The 19,660-nt window shown below is 35.8% G+C and overlaps 1 pseudogene; it reads right to left on the reverse strand.

The window, feature by feature from the left end:
• Positions 1–19,553: 19,553 nt before the first annotated feature.
• On the reverse strand, positions 19,554–19,660 carry LOC137827379 (small nucleolar RNA R71; annotated as a pseudogene).

Below are 19,660 nucleotides of genomic sequence, written 5' to 3' on the forward strand. Positions count from 1 at the left end.
TCCAAGATGCACTCAAGATGAGACTAGAAGAGGAGAAGACAAATCTCACTCACTCAATCACCAAATTGGGAGAGTTTCGGTAGTTCAATATCAAATTCTGTATTTAGAAGGACCCAAGCCCTCCTTATATAGGAGAAGGACCGGTCAAGAAGCTTACACAAGAAGCTATTCTAAAAGTCCCTTACACTTCTCCCACTTCTAGCGCCTATTAGTGAGGTATGAAGGGTCAAACTACTAGAATGTTCTAAAACTAATATCTAAAGATGCTTTACATAAGAGGTATCTTTAGGTTTCCCTCTTAGCACCTTCTAAAAAAACTATATATTTAAACATTGTTCAAATTATACAAAAGAAACTACAAAAAGAGAAAACATTTGACCATTTCCTAATTCTTTAAATTTGCTCCTTGTAATCCTTTGAGGAAAGGATGATGAGCGAATATCTTCCTTAACATCTTAATATTCGGCTTCTTTTCCTTCTTGATCTTGATCTCCATCAACACCTATAAGGTTTTACTCATCCAAACTGTTTTTCAGAAACTAAACAAACATTAAACACATCATACATCTCCCCCTATTTGTCTTCACAAATAGACAAACAAAAGAGATAAACAAGATAATTTTTCTCAATACATTAGATATAAAACAACAAAAGCAGAAAGAATAGAAAACTGATACAGCCACCAAAACCAATCGGTTGTTTCGATACATCAACCGGTTGTTTTTCTTCATTCATCATCATCAACATATTGAAGATCAAAGATTTGGTTCTGTACTGCTTCAATATGTTCATCTAGTGTCATGAAATGTGCATCCATATTGTCAAACCTGTTATCAATCCTCTGGAAGTTGCTGACACAAAGATCATGGAAATTCCTTTGATTCTCCGCAAAGCTATCAAGTCTATTCATCATGAGTTCTTCAAAAGAAGACATGAATTGCATTCTTTCTTCTTGATTTCCAGCACCAACACTAGGTCCAACATCTTGATGTGCTTTAGGTAGATCTTCATGTTGAAAATCTATATCAGCAGGTTCATCTTGTTCATGATCAGCAGCTGCACTAGATGAGGCTCCATAGTCACCATCTTTGCTAATCCATTTGCCACCTAATTTGGTGAAACCCATTTTGCTGAGAGATCCATTGTTCAACTCTTGAGTTGACTTGACCAACTCAGATGTTTCATCCTCTAGGTGTTGAACCAAGTGGTGTTCAAGTTTTGAAGAATCCAAATCCTTTGAAGGATGTTGAAGCCTCTGCTATGCTTGATGTTGTTGTGCTTGTTGAGCTTAGCTCTGGAGTAGTTTATATGTTGTAATCCACCCTTTGATTAAATCTAAAGCATTAGCATTCTCAATCTTTGTTAAAGTAAAATGTTTTCAAACTAAGTTAAAACAACCGATTGTTTTGTCGAAACAACCGATTGTTTATACTTAGGTGTTTTGAGAAAAAGATTGAAAACTGTTTTTAAATTGGTTGAACTGTTAAGTACCAAAACAACCGATTGATTCGAGGAAACAACCGATTCTTTGTTTTGGGACCATAACAGAAAAACTGTTTTCTGTTTGACTGAGCTTTAAATGATTTAACTACTTACGCTCCAGTCATTAAATGCTTTGACCAATCTTTTAATGCAATTTAAGAGTTTGTTAAGATTTGATAACAAACTACATCTTTGAATATATTCAGAAAAACAGATTTAAGATTTAAGTTTTTTTTGACAAGTTTTTTCTTAAGAGTTTTGAGTTTTTCAAAGAGCTGAGATTGCTAAGAGTTTGTGATTGATCAAAGTGTATGGAATAGGATTCTGCTTGTATTGATTTCAGATTATCTTCTGTAACAAGTGTAATCCTTGTACTCTGTTGAACAAGTATTCGTTTCTGTGTTTTTGCTGAGATTGGCTGTGTGTTCTTGAGGGGATCAAGATCAACAATCTTTGTGTTGGTGTGTTGACCAAGGAGAGTGTGTTTCTTGAGGTGTTCAAAGTCATTCTTTTGGTTGTTGTGTAAGTGATCAAGGTGTGATTGCTTAGTGGATTTCCTCAGGGTTTTGAGAAGACTGGATGTAACTCTGGGTTTGGAGTGAACCAGTATAAATAACTGTGTACAATCTCTCTATCTCTAAGTCTTTAAATTCAGTTTATTTTGTTGTTTGCTGGTATAAACAACCGATTGTTTTTCTGGTACTACAGCTTTTGCTTGCTGTTTTGGCGAACTGAATTTCTGAATCAATTGTTTCCTGAGATAAATTCATTCTAGTTTTGAAAAGTTTGCGAAAACCCTCTTTAAACAATTCACCCCCTATAGTTTAAAGCCATCTTTTCTAACAATTGGCATCAAGAGCTTGGTTCTTGAAAGTTATTCAAGTTGATCCTAAAAATCTTTTTAATGGCTGATAGACTACCTTTTGGGGAAGGTGTTTCAATTAACAGACCACCTTTGTTTTGTGGTTTGAACTACCAGTTTTGGAAAGTAAGAATGAAAATATTTATGGAATCTCTTGACAAAGGAATTTGGGATGCAATTGAAAATGGTCCTTTTATCCCAAAGTTTGAAAAGGATGGATCTGTCATTGAGAAACCATGGTCTTAATGGACTGATGCAGAAAGCAAAATGGCCAAATTCGATTGCATTGCCAAAAATATTATAACCTCTGCTTTAAATTCTGATGAGTTTTTCAGGGTCTCGCAATGCAAATCATCAAAAGAAATGTGGGACACTTTGGAAGTCACTCATGAAGGAACAAATGAGGTGAAAAGAGCTAGAAAGCATGCTCTTATCCAAGAGTATGAGATGTTTAGAATGCTTAAAGGAGAAACAATTGCTGAGGTGCGGAAACGATTTACGCACATCATCAATCACCTTATGAGCCTAGACAAGACCTTTGATAAAGAAGAGCTGAACATCAAGATCTTGAAATATCTTGATAGAGCATGGCAACCAAAGGTAACTGCTATTTCTGAATCTAAAGATCTAACATCATTAAGTGTTGCTTCTTTGTTTGGAAAGCTTAGGGAACATGAGCTAGAGATGAATAGACTCAATGTTCAAGAGAGTGAAGATAAGCACACAAGGAGCATAGCCCTGAAAGCATCCAAACACAAGGGAAAGCAAGATTCCAATGATGATAGTGATGAGGAAAACCTTAGCTTGCTGTCAAGAAAATTCAGCAAATTCCTAAAGAGAAACCGCAACAAAGACAACAACAAGGATAGGTATGGAAACAAGAAACCCAATGAATTCAATTCAAATAACTATACTTGTTTTGGTTGTGGTGAGCAAGGTCATATAAAGGCAGATTGTCCAAACAAGAGCAAAGAGAAAAAGACTAGTCACAAGGAGAAGAAAGGCAAGACAAAAAGAGCCTACATAGATTGGGATGAAAATGAGGTGTCATCATCAAGTTCTTCATCAAGTGAAGATGAAAAAGAAAACATATGTTTGGTAGCTGAAAATGATGATGAATCTTGCAGCTCAAGTGAGGTAAGTTCATGTGCTTCCTTAAATGAACAAAATTACAGTGAATTGCTTGAAGCTTTTCAAGAAACACATGATGAAGCTAATAGATTGGTTCTTTTAAACAACTGATTGAAAGATCTTAATAGTTGGCTTGAAAAGAGAGTTAAATCACTTAAAGAGGATCTGGAAAAAGCAAAAAGTGATTTTGAAAAATTGGAAAATCATTTCAAAAATGCCTCTTGCAAGTGTGATACTCTCATTTGCGAAAATTGTGAAAATCTTGAGAAAAAGGTTCATTATCTTGTTGAAACTGTGGACAAGCTTTCAAAGGGGAAATCAAACTTTGAGAATGTCTTGGCATCTCAAAGCTGTGTTTTTGGAAAGGCTGGTTTAGGCTTTAATCCACAAAACAAGCAAGATAAGTTTTCAAAAAGTTTTTCAAGAAAATAAAAAAAACAACCGATTGTTAAGACGAAACAACCGGTTGTTACATGCTTTTACTGCATGAAGAAAGGCCACTCTGATAGGTTCTATAAAATAAGGAAATATTCTGTTCCAAGAGGTTTTATGAAATGGATTCTTAAGGGATGTGATGTTTCTAACTGCAAAGAAAAGCCAAACGGACCCAAATTTGTAAGGGGACCAAATCTTGCTACTTGAAATCGTTTATGCAGGAAAACTAAAGAAAAAGAAAGGACTGAGTCATCTGATCAAGCTATTGAAGAAAAAGGCGGTCATTGAAGCTGAATCAATGCTATGCAAAAGACCTCAACAGTGAAAAGAGGCTTCTTGATCATAAAGCACATGGCTCATTGAAGAATCAACATAAGGATAAGACTTTCCTTTATTTGTTCTTAATTTCTGTTTCAAAGTTCTTTCTCATGGTTAAAATATCTTTTTATAATCAATGTCATCTGCTTTGAACTCCTTCTGCTCATGGTTAAAATTCAAAAACAAGTTTTTAACTGCTGTAGAAAAACAACCGATTGTTTCTTCGAAACAACCGATTGTTTTGGGTCTGACAGCACTATTAAGAAATTGTTTTAATTGCTATTTTGAATTTCTATATGTTGCAGATCAATTTAAAAGAGAGAATCTTGGTCAAAGAATCTGTGTTGAAAGCTGATTATGTTCAGAGAGAAGTTACAACAGTAAAAAAGGAATATATTCCAAAATCTTGGAATTTCAAGAGCCTTAATGACTAGTCAAAGATCACATGTGAAGACCATGTGATTTTCAGCTTTTTCTGACATTTTCTGTGCAGAGCAGAGTCAAGTCCTCTCTCTCTAAAAACCAGGTACCCATTGAATGAAATTAAATTCAAATTGATTCTTTTACTGCTATAAAATCTGGTGCAGATTTCTTCCACAAGAACAATCTCTTGCAACATCTCTTGCAAAAATCTGTGAAGTGAGTTCTCCTCTGTTTTCGTCTCTGCCATCATGGAATCAACTCCTCCCACCTCAAAGAGAGTCAAAACAAGGGCTGTAAGGTCTGGAGGAAGGCTAGAAGGCTGGTTTTCTGGAGACAATGATCTCATTGAGAAGTATAGGTATGAAACAAGTATCAAGAAGATAAACAACCCCAAGGTTGTATGCTTTGATTGGCTGAAAAGTCAAAAGCTTGATAATGTGAGAAGGCTGCTCAAGGATCAATCTCTCAGAAAGTTCCTGGAGATGAAGGGAAACATTTATCCAGATTTGGTGAGGGTGTTCTACAGAAACCTAAAGTTTGAGGGAAACAATCTAGTTTCTCATGTGAAGGGTGTAGAAATGGAGATAACTCATGAAGTATGGACTGCTGTTGCTGGTCTTAAGTTCTCTGGTCTGAGAATCAACAAGGGAAACCTTGGAGTGGTGGAGGACTTTAACAAAATCCAATTCTACAAAAGTTGCTTGAAGAATAAACATGCTCAAGTTAGTACATGCTCGGTTGGAGGTTTGAAGCTTGATGAGAGATTGCTTGCTCTCATTGTAACTTGGATTCTAACTCCAAGGGGGAGTAATCATTATGTGCTAACTGAAGAAGATCTGGTATATATCTTCTGCATCACCAAGAAAATCAAAATCAATTGGATCCATATAATCAAAGAACACATGCAAAAAGCCATGAGGTTAGGAGATTATCATTATCCATATGCTGTTTTGATATCTAAATTTCTACTCTATTTTGAAGTTAATCTTGTAGATGAAACTTCTGAGTTGGTCAAGTCAACTCAAGAGTTGAGCAATGGATCACTCAACAAGATGGGTTTTACAAAAGTAGGTGGAAAATGGATAAGCAAGGATGGTGATCATGGTGCCTCATCTAGTGGTGTTGCTAATCTTGAACAAGATGAACCTGCTGATATGGATGTTCAAAATGAAGATCAACCTGAAGATTATCAAGATGCTGGACCTAGTGCTGGTGCTAGAGATCTGGAAGATGGAATGCCAACCATGTCTTCTTTTGAAAGATACATGATCAATAGGCTTGATACTTTTGGGGAGAATCAAAGAAATCTTCATGATCTGTGTGTTAGCAACTTCCAGAACATTGATAACAGATTCAACAACATGGATGCAAGATTCATGACTCTGGATGAACAAATTGAAGCTGTTCAGAATCAAATCTTTGATCTTCAGTTTGCTGATGAAGAAGAATGAAGGAAAAACAACCGATTGGTTATCAGAGCAATCGATTGTTTTCTTGGTGTTACATGTGGTTTTAAATTTCTTTCTTTCTGCTGTTGCTGCTTTAATTCTGATGTAATCCAAACAATATCTTGTTTTATATCTTATCTTTGTCTATTTGTGAAGAAAAATAAGGGGAGATATATGCTGTGTTTTAAGTTTCTGTTTTCAGTTGTTAAAACAGTTTTGGGTTATGTAATATTTTTTCTGATATTTAGTTCTGAAGGCTATTATCTGTTTATCTGTGCGCGAACAAAATATCAGAAGTTCAATGTTTTGCTCAAAGTTCTATTGCAGGAACTGCTTCAGATTTAATCAGGTACAACACAAGCATCAGGGATTTGTCTTCATCAAATAGGGGGAGATTGTTGAACCAAGTGGTGTTCAAGTTTTGAAGAATCCAAATCCTTTGAAGGATGTTGAAGCCTCTGCTATGCTTGATGTTGCTGTGCTTGTTTAGCTTAGCTCTGGAGTAGTTTATATGTTGTAATCCACCCTTTGATTAAATCTAAAGCATTAGCATTCTCAATCTTTGTTAAAGTAAAATGTTTTCAAACTAAGTTAAAACAACCGATTGTTTATACTTAGGTGTTTTGAGAAAAAGATTGAAAATTGTTTTTAAATTGGTTGAACTGTTAAGTACCAAAACAACCGATTGATTCGAGGAAACAACCGATTCTTTGTTTTGGGACCATAACAGAAAAACTGTTTTCTGTTTGACTGAGCTTTAAATGATAACTGCTTACGCTCCAGTCATTAAATGCTTTGACCAATCTTTTAATGCAATTTAAGAGTTTGTTAAGATTTGATAACAAACTACATCTTTGAATATATTCAGAAAAACAGATTTGAGATTTAAGTTTTTTTTGACAAGTTTTTCTTAAGAGTTTTGAGTTTTTCAAAGAGCTGAGATTGCTAAGAGTTTGTGATTGATCAAAGTTTATGGAATAGGATTTTGCTTGTATTGATTTCAGATTATCTTCTGTATCAAGTGTAATCCTTGTACTTTGTTGAATAAGTATTCGTTTCTGTGTTGTTGCTGAGATTGGATGTGTGTTCTTGAGGGGATCAAGATCAGCAATCTTAGTGTTGGTGTGTTGACCAAGGACAGTGTGTTTCTTGAAGTGTTCAAGGTCATTCTCTTGGTTGTTGTGTAAGTGATCAAGGTGTGATTGCTTAGTGGATTTCCTCAGGGTTCTGAGAAGACTGTTTGTAACTCTGGGTTTGGAGTGAACCAGTATAAACAACTGTGTACAATCTCTCTATCTCTAACTCTTTAAATTCAGTTTATTTTGTTGTTTGCTGGTATAAACAACCGATTGTTTCTGCGAAACAACCGATTGTTTTTCTGGTAATACAGCTTTTGCTTGCTGTTTTGGCGAACTGAATTTCAGAATCAATTGTTTCCTAAGATAAATTCATTCTAGTTTTGAAAAGTTTGCGAAAACCCTCTTTAAACAATTCACCCCCCCTCTAATTTAAAGCCATCTTTTCTAACACTAGGTTCACTTCAAAATAGTGCAGAAATTTAGAAATCAAAACAACGATAGTCACTTAACCTCATTGCCTTTTACATGTGCTCTTTGATGATGTGTATCCAATTAATTTCGATCTTCTTCATAATGCAGAAGATGCACACCAGATCTTCCTCAGTGAGAACAGAATGATTGCTTCCCCTTGGAGTTAGAATCCAAGTCACAATGAGGGCTAGCAACCTTTCATCAAGTTTTAAGCCACCAACCAAACAAGTCCCAACTTGTGCATTTTGGTTCTTCAAGCAACTCTTGTAGTATTGAACTTTGTTGAAGTCCTCCACTACACCAAGGTTCCCTTTGTTAATTCTGAGGCCTGCGTACTTTAGACCAGCTACAGCAGTCCACACTTCATGTGTAATCTCCATATCTACACCTTTTACATGAGAAACAAGGTTGTTTCCCTCAAACTTGAGATTTGTGTAGAAAACTCTTATCAAATCTGGATAGATATTCCCTTTCATCTCCAAGAATTTTCTAAGGGACTGATCTTTGAGGAGCTTTCATACATTGTCCAGCTTTTGACTTTTCAGCCAATCAAAGCAAACAACTTTAAGGTTGTTTATCACTTTGTTGCTACTCTCAAATCTATATCTCTCAATTAGATCATTGTCACCCGAAAACCATCCTTCAAGCCTTCCTCCAGACCTTACAACTCTGGATTTGACTCTTCTTGAGGTGGGAGGAGTTGAATCTATGATGGCAGAGATGAACAACAGAGAAAAGCTCACTCACAGATTTTGCAAGAGATATTGCAATGGGTTGTTCTTGTGGAAGAGATGAGCTGCAACAGTTTTTATAGAAAAAACAGAATCATAGGATATTCAATGACATGAGTGGGTACCAGATTTTCAGAGAGAGAGGACTTGACCATGCCCTGCACAGAAAAAGCGTCAGAAAAAACAGAAAATCACATGGTCTTCACATGTGATCTTTGACTAGTCATTAAGGCTCTTGAATTTCCAAGATATTGGAATATATTCCTTTATGACTGTTGTAACTTCTTTCTGAGCGTGATCAGCTTTCAACTCAGGTTCATTGACCAATAATTTCCTCTTTAATTTGATCTGCAACGGATAGAAAATCAAAATAGAAATTAATTGGTTTCTTCACAGTGTTGTCAGACTCAAAACAATTGGTTGTTTCGAGAAAACAATCGGTTGTTTTTCTGCAGCAGTAAACTCATTTTGACTATTTAAGCATGAGCAGAAATAGATCAAATCAAATGAAATTTAACACTTTAAGAAGATTATTCAAACATGTAAAAGAACTTTAAAAAAACAGAAATTAATAACAAAGATAAGGAATGTCTTATCCTTTGTGTTATTCTTTCAATGAGCCATGTGCTTTGAGATCAAGAAGCCTTAATTTGACTATTGAGGGCTTTTGGACAGATACATAACATTGATTCAGCTTCAATGTTGGTGTTTTCCTTCAAAAGGCTTGATCAGATGACTCAGTCCTTCACACTTCTTTAGATTTCCTGCACAAGCATGAGTTCAAGCAACAAGATTTGACCCCTTTACAAATATGGATCCAATTGATTTCTTTTTCTCATTTGGAACCTCACATTCTTTAAGAATCCATTTCATGTAGCCTCTAGGAACAAAAAACTTTCTTATTTTGCCGAATCTAACCGAATGGCCCTTCTTCATGCAATAAAAGCATGTAACAACCGGTTGTTTCGAGACAACAATCGGTTATTTTTCTGGCTTTCTTGAAATTTTTTTGAAAACTTATCTTGTTGGTTTTGTGGATTAAAACCTAAACCTGCCTTTCCAAAAACACAGCTTTGAGATGCCAAGACATTCTCAAAGTTAGATTTCCCTTTTGAAAGCTTGTCCACAGTGTTAACAAGATAATGTACCTTTTTCTCAAGATTTTCACAGTTTTTGCAAATGAAAGTGTCACACTTGCAAGAAGAATTTTTTAAATGTGTTTCCAGATTTTTGAAATCATTTTTTGATTTTTCAATCTCATCTTCAAGTGATTTCACTCTCTTTTCCAACCAGCTATTGAGTTCTTTCAATCGGTTGTTTGAAAGCACCAATCGATTAGCTTCATCGTGAGTTTCTTGAAAAGCTTCAAGAAATTCACTATAATTTTGTTCATTTAAAGAAGCACAAAAACTTACCTCACTTGAGCTACATGATTCATCATCATCTTCTACAATCAAACAAATGTTTGCTTTCTCATCTTCACTTGAAGAATAACTTGATGATGATACCTCATTTTCATCCCAAGCTATGTATGCTCTCTTTGTCTTGCCTTTCTTTTCCTTGTAGTTAGGCTTTTTCTCCTTGCTCTTGTTTGAACAACCTGCCTTTGTTAGAATATATGGCCTTAAACGAGAGGGGGGGGGGGTGAATTGTTTAAGAAAGATTTTAGCAAACTTTTGATCTTAGAATGAAAAATACTTCAAGAAAACCTTGATTAAGAATTAAGTTTTTCAAAACATAAAGCAAAAGCACAATACTGGAAAAACAATCGGTTGTTTTACTGAAACAATCGGTTGTTTATACCAGTTATAAATGACAAAACTGACTTTAAAGAGTTAGAGATAGAGAGATTGTACACAGTTGTTTATACTGGTTCATTCCTAACCAGAGCTACACCCAGTCTTCTCAGAAACCCTGAGGATAACCACTAAGCAATCACCACTTGATCACTTACACCACAACCAAGAGAATGACCTTGAACACCTCAAGAAACACACTCTCCTTGGCCAACACTAAGATTGCTGATCTTGAACACCTCAAGAACACACAGCCAATCTCAGCAAACACAGAAACGAATTGTTCAACAGATTACAAAGATTACACTTGTTACAGATAAATATTTGAAATCAATACAAGTAGAATCCTATTCCAGCACTTTCATCAATCACAAACTCTTAAGCAATCTCAGCACTTTGAAAAACTCTATAGAAAAACTTTGTCAAAAGATTCTTAATTCTCAAATCTGTTTTTCTTAATATATTCAAAGATGTAGTTTGTTATCAAATCTTAACAAACTCTTAAATTGCATTAAAAGATTGGTCAAAGCATTTAATGACTGGAGCGTATACAGTTAAAGCATTTAAAGCTCAGTCAAAGAAAACAGTTTTTCTGTTATGGTCCCAAAACAAACAATCGGTTGTTTTCTCGAATCAATCGATTATTTTGGTACTTAACAGTTTCAACCATTCAAAAATAGTTTTCAATCTTTCTCAAAACACCTAAGTATTAACAATCAGTTGTTTCGACAAAACAATCGGTTGTTTCAACTTAGTTTGAAAAACATTTTACTTTCATAAAGATTGAGATGCTAATTGCTTGAGATTTAATCAAAGGGTGGATTACAACATATAAACTACCCCAGAACAAGGCTTAAACTAGCACAACAACAACAAGCAAAGCAGAGGCTTCAACATCCTTCAAAGGATTTGGATTCTTCAAAACATTGAACACGACTTGGTTCAACAATCTCCCCCTATTTGATGAAGACAAATCCCTGGTGCTTGTGTTTGATCTGATTAAATCTGAAGCAGTTCCTGCAAAAATAGCATTTATACTATCCAAAGCTTCTTATAGCAGCTAGTTAGATTTTAACTCATTTAAAGAATAAAACATGATAAACAATCGGTTGTTTACACGAAACAATCGGTTTTTTCTATCAGCAGCAGCAAAAAACACTTTTATATAAGCGTTTTTAACATTTTGTGGAATATCAGACAAAGATATACAAGAACCAATAATACTCCCCCTATTTGTCTTCACAAATAGACTTTAACATGTACCACAAACAGATTTAAGAGATATTATTAAGATCAAGAATACCTAACTCATTTCTTAAGAAGAAAAACCTTTCTTTTGGTAATGGTTTTGTGAAGATGTCAGCTAGCTGCAGTTTGGTCTCCACAAACTTCACTTCACAGTTCCCATTTTGCACATGATCTCTGATGAAATGATGTCTTATTTCAATATGTTTGGTCCTTGGGTGTTGAATCTGATTTTCGGTAAGATTGATTGCACTTGTGTTATCACACATCAAGGGAACTTTGCTGATTTGTAAACCAAAATCTGCAAGTTGTTGCTTGAGCCATAGAATTTTTGCACAGCAGCTACCAACAACTATATATTCAGCCTCAGCAGTAGAGAGAGCAACACATGCTTGCTTCTTGCTATGCCATGAGATTAGGCTTGAGCCAAGAAGGTGACAAGTGCCACTTGTGCTTTTTCTATCTAGCTTGCAACCTGCAAAGTCAGAATCTGAATAACCAATTAAATGTATTGGAGAGTGAGAAGGATACCATAGTCCTACAGATGATGTTCCTTTGAGATATTTCAGAATTCTTTTTTGCAGCTTTGAAGTGTGACTCTTTAGGATTTGCTTGATATCTTGCACATAGACACACCGCAAACATGATGGCCGGCCTACTAGCTATTAGATAAAGCAAGGATCCAATCAAACCTCTGTATTTTGTTTGATCTATACTCTTTCCAGCAGCATCCGCATCCATGTAACAGCTTGATGGCATTGGAGTGCTTGCTTCTTTGCAATTCTCCATTTCAAATTTCTTGAGAATCTCCTTGCAATATTTTGATTGACTTAAGAAGATCCCATCCTTTGTTTGCTTAACCTGTAATCCAAGAAAGAAAGATAGTTCTCCCATCATAGACATTTCAAACTCACCTTTCATTGCAGCCACAAATTCTTCACACAATCTATCTTGTGTAGCACCAAAGATGATGTCATCAACATAGATTTGCACAAGAATTATTTCTGCATTTGACTTCTTGATGAAGAGAGTCTTGTCTACCATTCCTCTTTCATAACCATGAGATAGCAGAAAGTTGCTAAGCCTCTCATACCACTGCCTTGGAGCTTGTTTCAGTGCATACAAAGCTTTCTTCAACTTGAAGACATGGTTAGGATACTTGTGATCTTCAAAACCCGGTGGTTGATCTACATAGACTTCCTCATTGATGTAGCCATTCAAGAAGGCACTCTTTACATCCATTTGGAAGAGTTTAAAACCACTCATACAAGCAAAGGCCAGCAGCAGCCTCACAACCTCCAATCTAGCCACAGGAGCAAAGGTTTCACCATAGTTTATGCCCTCTTCTTGATTGTAGCCTTTAGCAACTAGCCTTGCTTTGTTCCTAGTGATCACTCCATCCTCATCTAGCTTGTTCCTGAAAACCCATTTCGAACCAATAATATTCATTTCATTAGTTTTAGGGACAAGAAACCATACCTCATTCCTTTCAAACTGATTTAGCTCTTCATGCATAGCTTCAACCCACTTCTCATCCTTGAGAGCTTCCTCAATTGACTTTGGTTCAATTTGAGAGACAAAAGTTGTGTGCCTACAGTAGTTTGAGATGGAGCTACGTGTGGAGACACCTTCCTTTATCTGCCCTATGATGTTATCCACTGACAGATCTCTAGGAATCCTCCACTCTTTGGGCAACTCACTCTGTTGCAGAATTTCAATTGGTTGTTTCTGCGAATCAACCGGTTGTTTTTCTGCACAGATTTCCAGCTTCTCCAAACTTATGCTCTGTTTATCTTCCTCAGCCCTGATCTTTGGGATCTGACTGATTCTGCGATCTACCTCATCAAAGACAACGTGAACTGATTCTTCTACAGTCATCAACCTTTTTTTGTAGACTCTATATGCATGGCTTGTGAGTGAATAACCAATGAAAATACCAAGGTCAGCTTTTTCATCAAACTTTCCCAAGCTTTCCTTTCCATTGTTGAGAACAAAACAGCTACAGCCAAAGACTTTGAGGTGACTGATGTTGGGCTTCCTTCCATTGAAAAGTTCATATGGAGTTTTCTTCAAAATGGGCCTTATAAGTACCCTATTCATCACATAACAAGAGGTACTCACTGCATCTACCCAAAAATACTTGGGAAGTGATGATTCACTAAGCATTGTTCTTGCAAGCTCTTCAAGAGACCTGTTCTTCCTCTCTACAATTCGATTTTGCTGTGGTGTTCTTGGTGCAGAGAAATTGTGCAGAATCCCCAACTTCTCACAGAACTTGACAAACTTCTCATTCTGAAATTCTCCTCCATGGTCACTCCTTATAGATCCTATGTTACTGCTCTTTGTGTTTTGTAGTCTTCTTGCTAGCTTTTTAAATGCAGCAAAGGCATCACTCTTTGATTCCAAGAACAAGGTCCAAGTGTACCTAGAGAAATCATCAACAATAACAAGAGCATAATAATTTCCACCAAGACTCATAGTTCTAGAGGGTCCAAAGAGATCCATGTGAAGGAGTTCAAGAGGTCTCAAAGAAGAGACAACATTTTTGGTTTTAAAAGAACTTTTCACTTGTTTTCCTTTTTGGCATGCTTCACAAATGTGATCCCTCTCAAACTTGAGTTTTGGCAGCCCAATCACAAGATCTTTTGATATTAGCTTGTTCAAATGATTCATGTGAATATGAGCAATTCTTCTATGCCAAAGCCAAGATTCATCTTGCTTGGATAGAAGACATCCAATTGAACATGGTGAAGAGATATCTAGAACATACACATTATTAACTCTCTTACCTACCAACATTACCTCTTTGGTGTTGGGTAGACAGATTTCACATGTGTTTGTCTTGAACATCACTTGATATCCCTTGTCACAAAGTTGGCTAATGCTCAGCAGATTATGTTTTAGGCCTTCAACAAAGAGCACATCATGGATTACCAAGTTGTCCTCATCTCCTATGGATCCTCTTCTAAGAATTCTTCCTTTGTTATTATCTCCAGAGATGACATGACTCTCTTCCTTGAAGGATATTCTCAAGAACTTTGATTTGTCCCCTGTCATATGCTTGGAGCATCCACTGTCCAAGTACCAAAGTTGCTTGCTCTCCTCCAAGATTTCATACAAAAGAGATTTTCAAGTACAAAGGTTTGGTCCCCTTATGAATGTGGGTCCTTCTGGTTTATACTCATCAATAAAAGCTTTATTTCCCTTGGGAATCCACTTCATAAACCCTTTAGGAACAACATGTTTTTTGATTTTACAGAATCGCACAGAATGGCCTCTTTTCATGCAATAGAAGCATGTAACAATCGGTTGTTTCGATGGTCCAATCGATTGTTTTTCTGGCATTTTTGAAAATGATTTTGAAAATCTATCTTGTTTGTTTTGTGGATTATAACCCAATCCAGATTTTCCAAAAACACAATTTTGAGATGCTAGCACACTCTCAAAGTTGGATTGGCCTTTAGAAAGCTTATCCACTGTTTTGACAAGATAATGGACCTTCTTTTCAAGATTTTTGCAATTTTCACAAACTAGAGTATCACACTTGCAAGAGGAATTTTTGTAAATGATTTCCAGATTTTCAAAATCTGTTTTTGAATGTTCTAAATCCTCTTCCAGTGCCTTTACTCTGTTTTCAAGCCAACTGTTCTTTTCTTTTAACCGATTGTTCAAGAGAGCCAATCGGTTGGCTTCTTCATGCATTTCTTGAAAGGCTTGAAGTAATTGACCATAATTTTCAGAGTTTGAGGAGTTTGATGAACTTATACTACTTGAGTCATCCTCCCTTCTGGCCATTAAGCACAGATTAAGGCTTTTCTTATTTTGCCTTCTCTTCCTTCTTGCTTGACTCTTTGTCATTGCTTCCTTTGGTTCATGAGCAGCCTTGAGTGTCTCCGACATTTCCTTAGCAGTTTTGCACTTTGATATCCTGAAAAATTCATTAGTATCTAGTGCAGAAGCTATAATGTTTTGAGCAGACCTATCAAGCTGAGCCATCTTACATTCATCATTTGTCCATTTGGACAAAGGTTTTGCAATGAAAGAGTTATCCTTTTTGAACTTTGGAATGTAAGGACCATTTTCAATTGAGTCCCAAATTCTTTTATCAATAGATTCAATAAAGATTTTCATTCTTGCTTCCCAAAACTTATAATTCAATCCACAGAATAAAGGTGGTTTGTAGATTGAAGCACCCTCCTCAAAAGATAGTTTTCCAGCCATAGAAAAAAAAATTTAGATCAAATTGAATAACTTTCAAGAACCAAGCTCTGATACCAATTGTTAGAATATATGGCCTTAAACGAGAGGGGGGGTGAATTGTTTAAGAAAGATTTTAGTAAACTTTTGAGCTTAGAATGAAAAATACTTCAAGAAAACCTTGATTAAGAATTCAGTTTTTCAAAACATAAAGCAAAAACACAATACTGGAAAAACAATCGGTTATTTATACCAGTTATAAATGACAAAACTGAATTTAAAGAGTTAGAGATAGAGAGATTGTACGCAGTTGTTTACACTGGTTCACTCCTAACCAGAGCTACATCCAGTCTTCTCAGAAACCCTGAGGATAACCACTAAGGAATCACCACTTGATCACTTACACCACAACCAAGAGAATGACCTTGAACACCTCAAGAAACACACTCTCCTTGGCCAACACTAAGATTGCTGATCTTGAACACCTCAAGAACACACAGCCAATCTCAGCAAACACAAACGAATTGTTCAACAGATTACAAAGATTACACTTGTTACAGATAAATATCTGAAATCAATACAAGTAGAATCCTATTCCAGCACTTTTATCAATCACAAACTCTTAAGCAATCTCAGCACTTTGAAAAACTCTCTAGAAAAACTTTGTCAAAAGATTCTTAATTCTCAAATATGTTTTTTTTAATATATTCAAAGATGTAGTTTGTTATCAAATCTTAACAAACTCATAAATTGCATTAAAAGATTGGTCAAAGCATTTAATGACTGGAGCGTATACAGTTAAAGCATTTAAATCTCAGTCAAAGAAAACAGTTTTTCTGTTATGGTCCCAAAACAAACAATCAGTTGTTTTCTCGAATCAATCGGTTGTTTTGGTACTTAATAGTTTCAACCATTCAAAAACAGTTTTCAATCTTTCTCAAAACACAATTGGTTGTTTTCTCGAATCAATCGATTATTTTGGTACTTAACAGTTTCAACCATTCAAAAATAGTTTTCAATCTTTCTCAAAAACACCTAAGTATTAACAATCGGTTGTTTCGACAAAACAATCGGTTGTTTCAACTTAGTTTGAAAAACATTTTACTTTCATAAAGATTGAGATGCTAATTGCTTGAGATTTAATCCAAGGGTGGATTACAACATATAAACTACCCCATAACAAGGCTTAAACCAGCATAACAACAACAAGCAAAGCAGAGGCTTCAACATCCTTCAAAGGATTTGGATTCTTCAAAACATTGAACACCACTTGGTTCAACATCCTTTATATGACCTTGCTCACCACAGCCAAAACAAGTATAGTTATTGGAATTAAAATCATTTGATTTCTTGTTTCCATACCTATCTTTGTTGTTGTCCTTGTTGCGGTTCCTCTTTAAGAATTTGCTAAACTTTCTTGACAGCAAGCTAAGGTTTTCCTCATCACTATTATCGCTGGATTCTTGTTTGCCTTTATGCTTGGAAGCTTTTAAGGCTATGCTCCTTCCATGCTTGTCTTCGCTTTCTTGAACGTTGAGTCGATTCATCTCTAACTCATGTTCCTTAAGCTTACCAAACAAAGAAGCCATACTCAAGGATGTTAGATCTTTAGATTCGGAAATAACAGTTACCTTGGGTTGCCATGTTCTATCAAGACATTTCAAGATCTTGATGTTTAGCTCTTCCTTTTCAAAGTTCTTGTCAAGGCTCATTAGATGATTGATGATGTGCGTGAATCTTTTCTGCACCTCAGCAATTGTTTCACCTTTGAGCATTCTGAACATCTCATACTCTTCGATTAGAGTATGCTTCCTAGCTCTTTTCACCTCATTTGTACCTTCATGAGTTACCTCCAAGGTGTCCCACATCTCTTTTGATGATTTGCATTGAGAGACCCTGAAAAACGCATCTGAATTTAAAGCAGAGGTTATTATATTTTTGGCAATGCAATCGAATTTGGCCTTCTTTCTTTCTGAATCAGTCCACTGAGACCAAGGCTTTTCAATGGAGGATCCATCTTTTTCAAACTTTGGGATAAAAGGACCATTTTCAATTACATCCCAAATTCCTTTGTCAAGTGATTCCATGAAGATTTTCATTCTCACTTTCCAAAATTGATAATTCAAACCACAAAACAGAGATGGTGTGTTGATTGAAGCACCTTCCCCAAAAGGTAGTCTATCAGCCATAAAAAAAAGATTTTTTGGATCAACTTGAATAACTTTCAAGAACCAAGCTCTTGATGCCAATTGTTAGAATATATGGCTTTAAACTAGAGGGGGTGAATTGTTTAAAGAGGGTTTTCGAAAAATTTTAAGTGAAGAATGAAATTTCTTCGAGAATCAATTGATAAAGAAAATCAGTTTGCTAAACACAAAGCAAAAAGCAACTGCACCATAAAAACAATTGGTTGTTTCGCAGAAACAATCGGTTGTTTATACCAATTTGCAAAAATTAAAACTAAATTTAAAGAGTTTTAGGATAGAGAGAATGCACACAGATGTTTATACTGGTTCACTCTAAACCCAGAGCTACATCCATTCTTCTCATAAACCACTGAGGAATTCCACTAAGCAATCAAACCTAGATCACTTACACCACAACCAAGAAAGTGACCTTGATCCCCTCAAGACACACACTTCTCTTGGCCAACACACCAACACTAAGAATGCTGATCTTGATCCCCTCAAGAACACACAACACTTCTCAGCAAACACACGAAGATTCTTGTTCAACAAAATACAAGGATTACACTTGTTACAGAAGCAAATATGAAATCAATACAAGTAGAAATCCTATCTCACACACTTTGATCAATCTCAATCTCTAAGCAATCTCAACTCCTTGAAAAACTCAAAAACCTGTGTTCAAAGATATTGTTATTACTCAAATCTGTTTTTCTGAATATATTCAAAGATATTGTTTGTTATCAAATCTTAACAAACTTATTCATTGCATTTAAAAGATTGGTCAAAGCATTAAAGACTCGAGTGTAATCAGTTAAAACATTTAAAGCTCAGTCAAAAATAAAAACCACTTTTCTGTTATGGTACCAAAACAAACAATCGGTTGTTTCCTTGAATCAATCGGTTGTTTCCTTGAATCAATCGGTTGTTTTGGTTTTAACAGCTCAACCATTTGAAAAACATTTAGTTTGCAAAACACTTTTCTTTTAAAAAATTGAGAATGCCTATGCTTTGGATTCGATCAAGGGTGAATTACAAAACTCAAACTACCCCAAAACCTATCTAAGACAACTCAGCAACAGCAAGCACAACCCTTCAACATCCTTCAAAGGGTTTTGGATTCTTCAAAGCTTGAACACCACTTGGTTCAACAGAACCTTCTACAACCTCTTGGAAGCTTCTAGGTTTTGAACCGTTTATCCTCAATTACTGTCAAAGCATAACTGATAAGATCAACATATCTAAACCCATGTGTAGATTTGATCATCCTCCTCTCTTTATCATGTGTAAGCTTATAGCTGGAGTCAAATTCTACACATAAGGCCTTCACGTGTAAGAGATAGACGGATGACGAACATTGTCTATCGCCACATTGCTTGATGCCTTTAAATGATTTGATCCCATAGCAGAAGGCTCCACCTCAACATGGATTTTCTCCTTCCCCTTTTCCAGATCTCAGTCATTTGAGTCTCACCAAATGTGATGTCTCTGCTCATGAAACACCTTGCCTCACCAAGCTCCAAGCTCAATAGCTTGTACACCTTCACACCTTTTACGTATCCTATGAATATACATTTCTTAGCATGTGCTTCTAATTTGTCTTTCTTGATGAGTGCAAACGTCAAGGCACCAAACTCCCTCAGGTTATCATAATTTGCGGGTCTTCCATTCCATACTTCTATAGGAGTCTTACAATTCAAAGTATGATATTTCTATGTGTTTGCAACTCCCTCCTACAAGGACTTAGGAAATATAAAGTATGATATTTCTATGTTCATATACGGATCAGATGAAGCCTTATGTGAAACATGAGAGAGATTTAAAGTGATGCTGAGAAAATGCTCATATCATGGGTT

This window comes from Phaseolus vulgaris, chromosome 8 (assembly GCF_051622355.1).
Source record: "Phaseolus vulgaris cultivar YP4 chromosome 8, ASM5162235v1, whole genome shotgun sequence".
In the NCBI taxonomy this organism is placed as follows: Eukaryota; Viridiplantae; Streptophyta; class Magnoliopsida; order Fabales; family Fabaceae; genus Phaseolus; species Phaseolus vulgaris.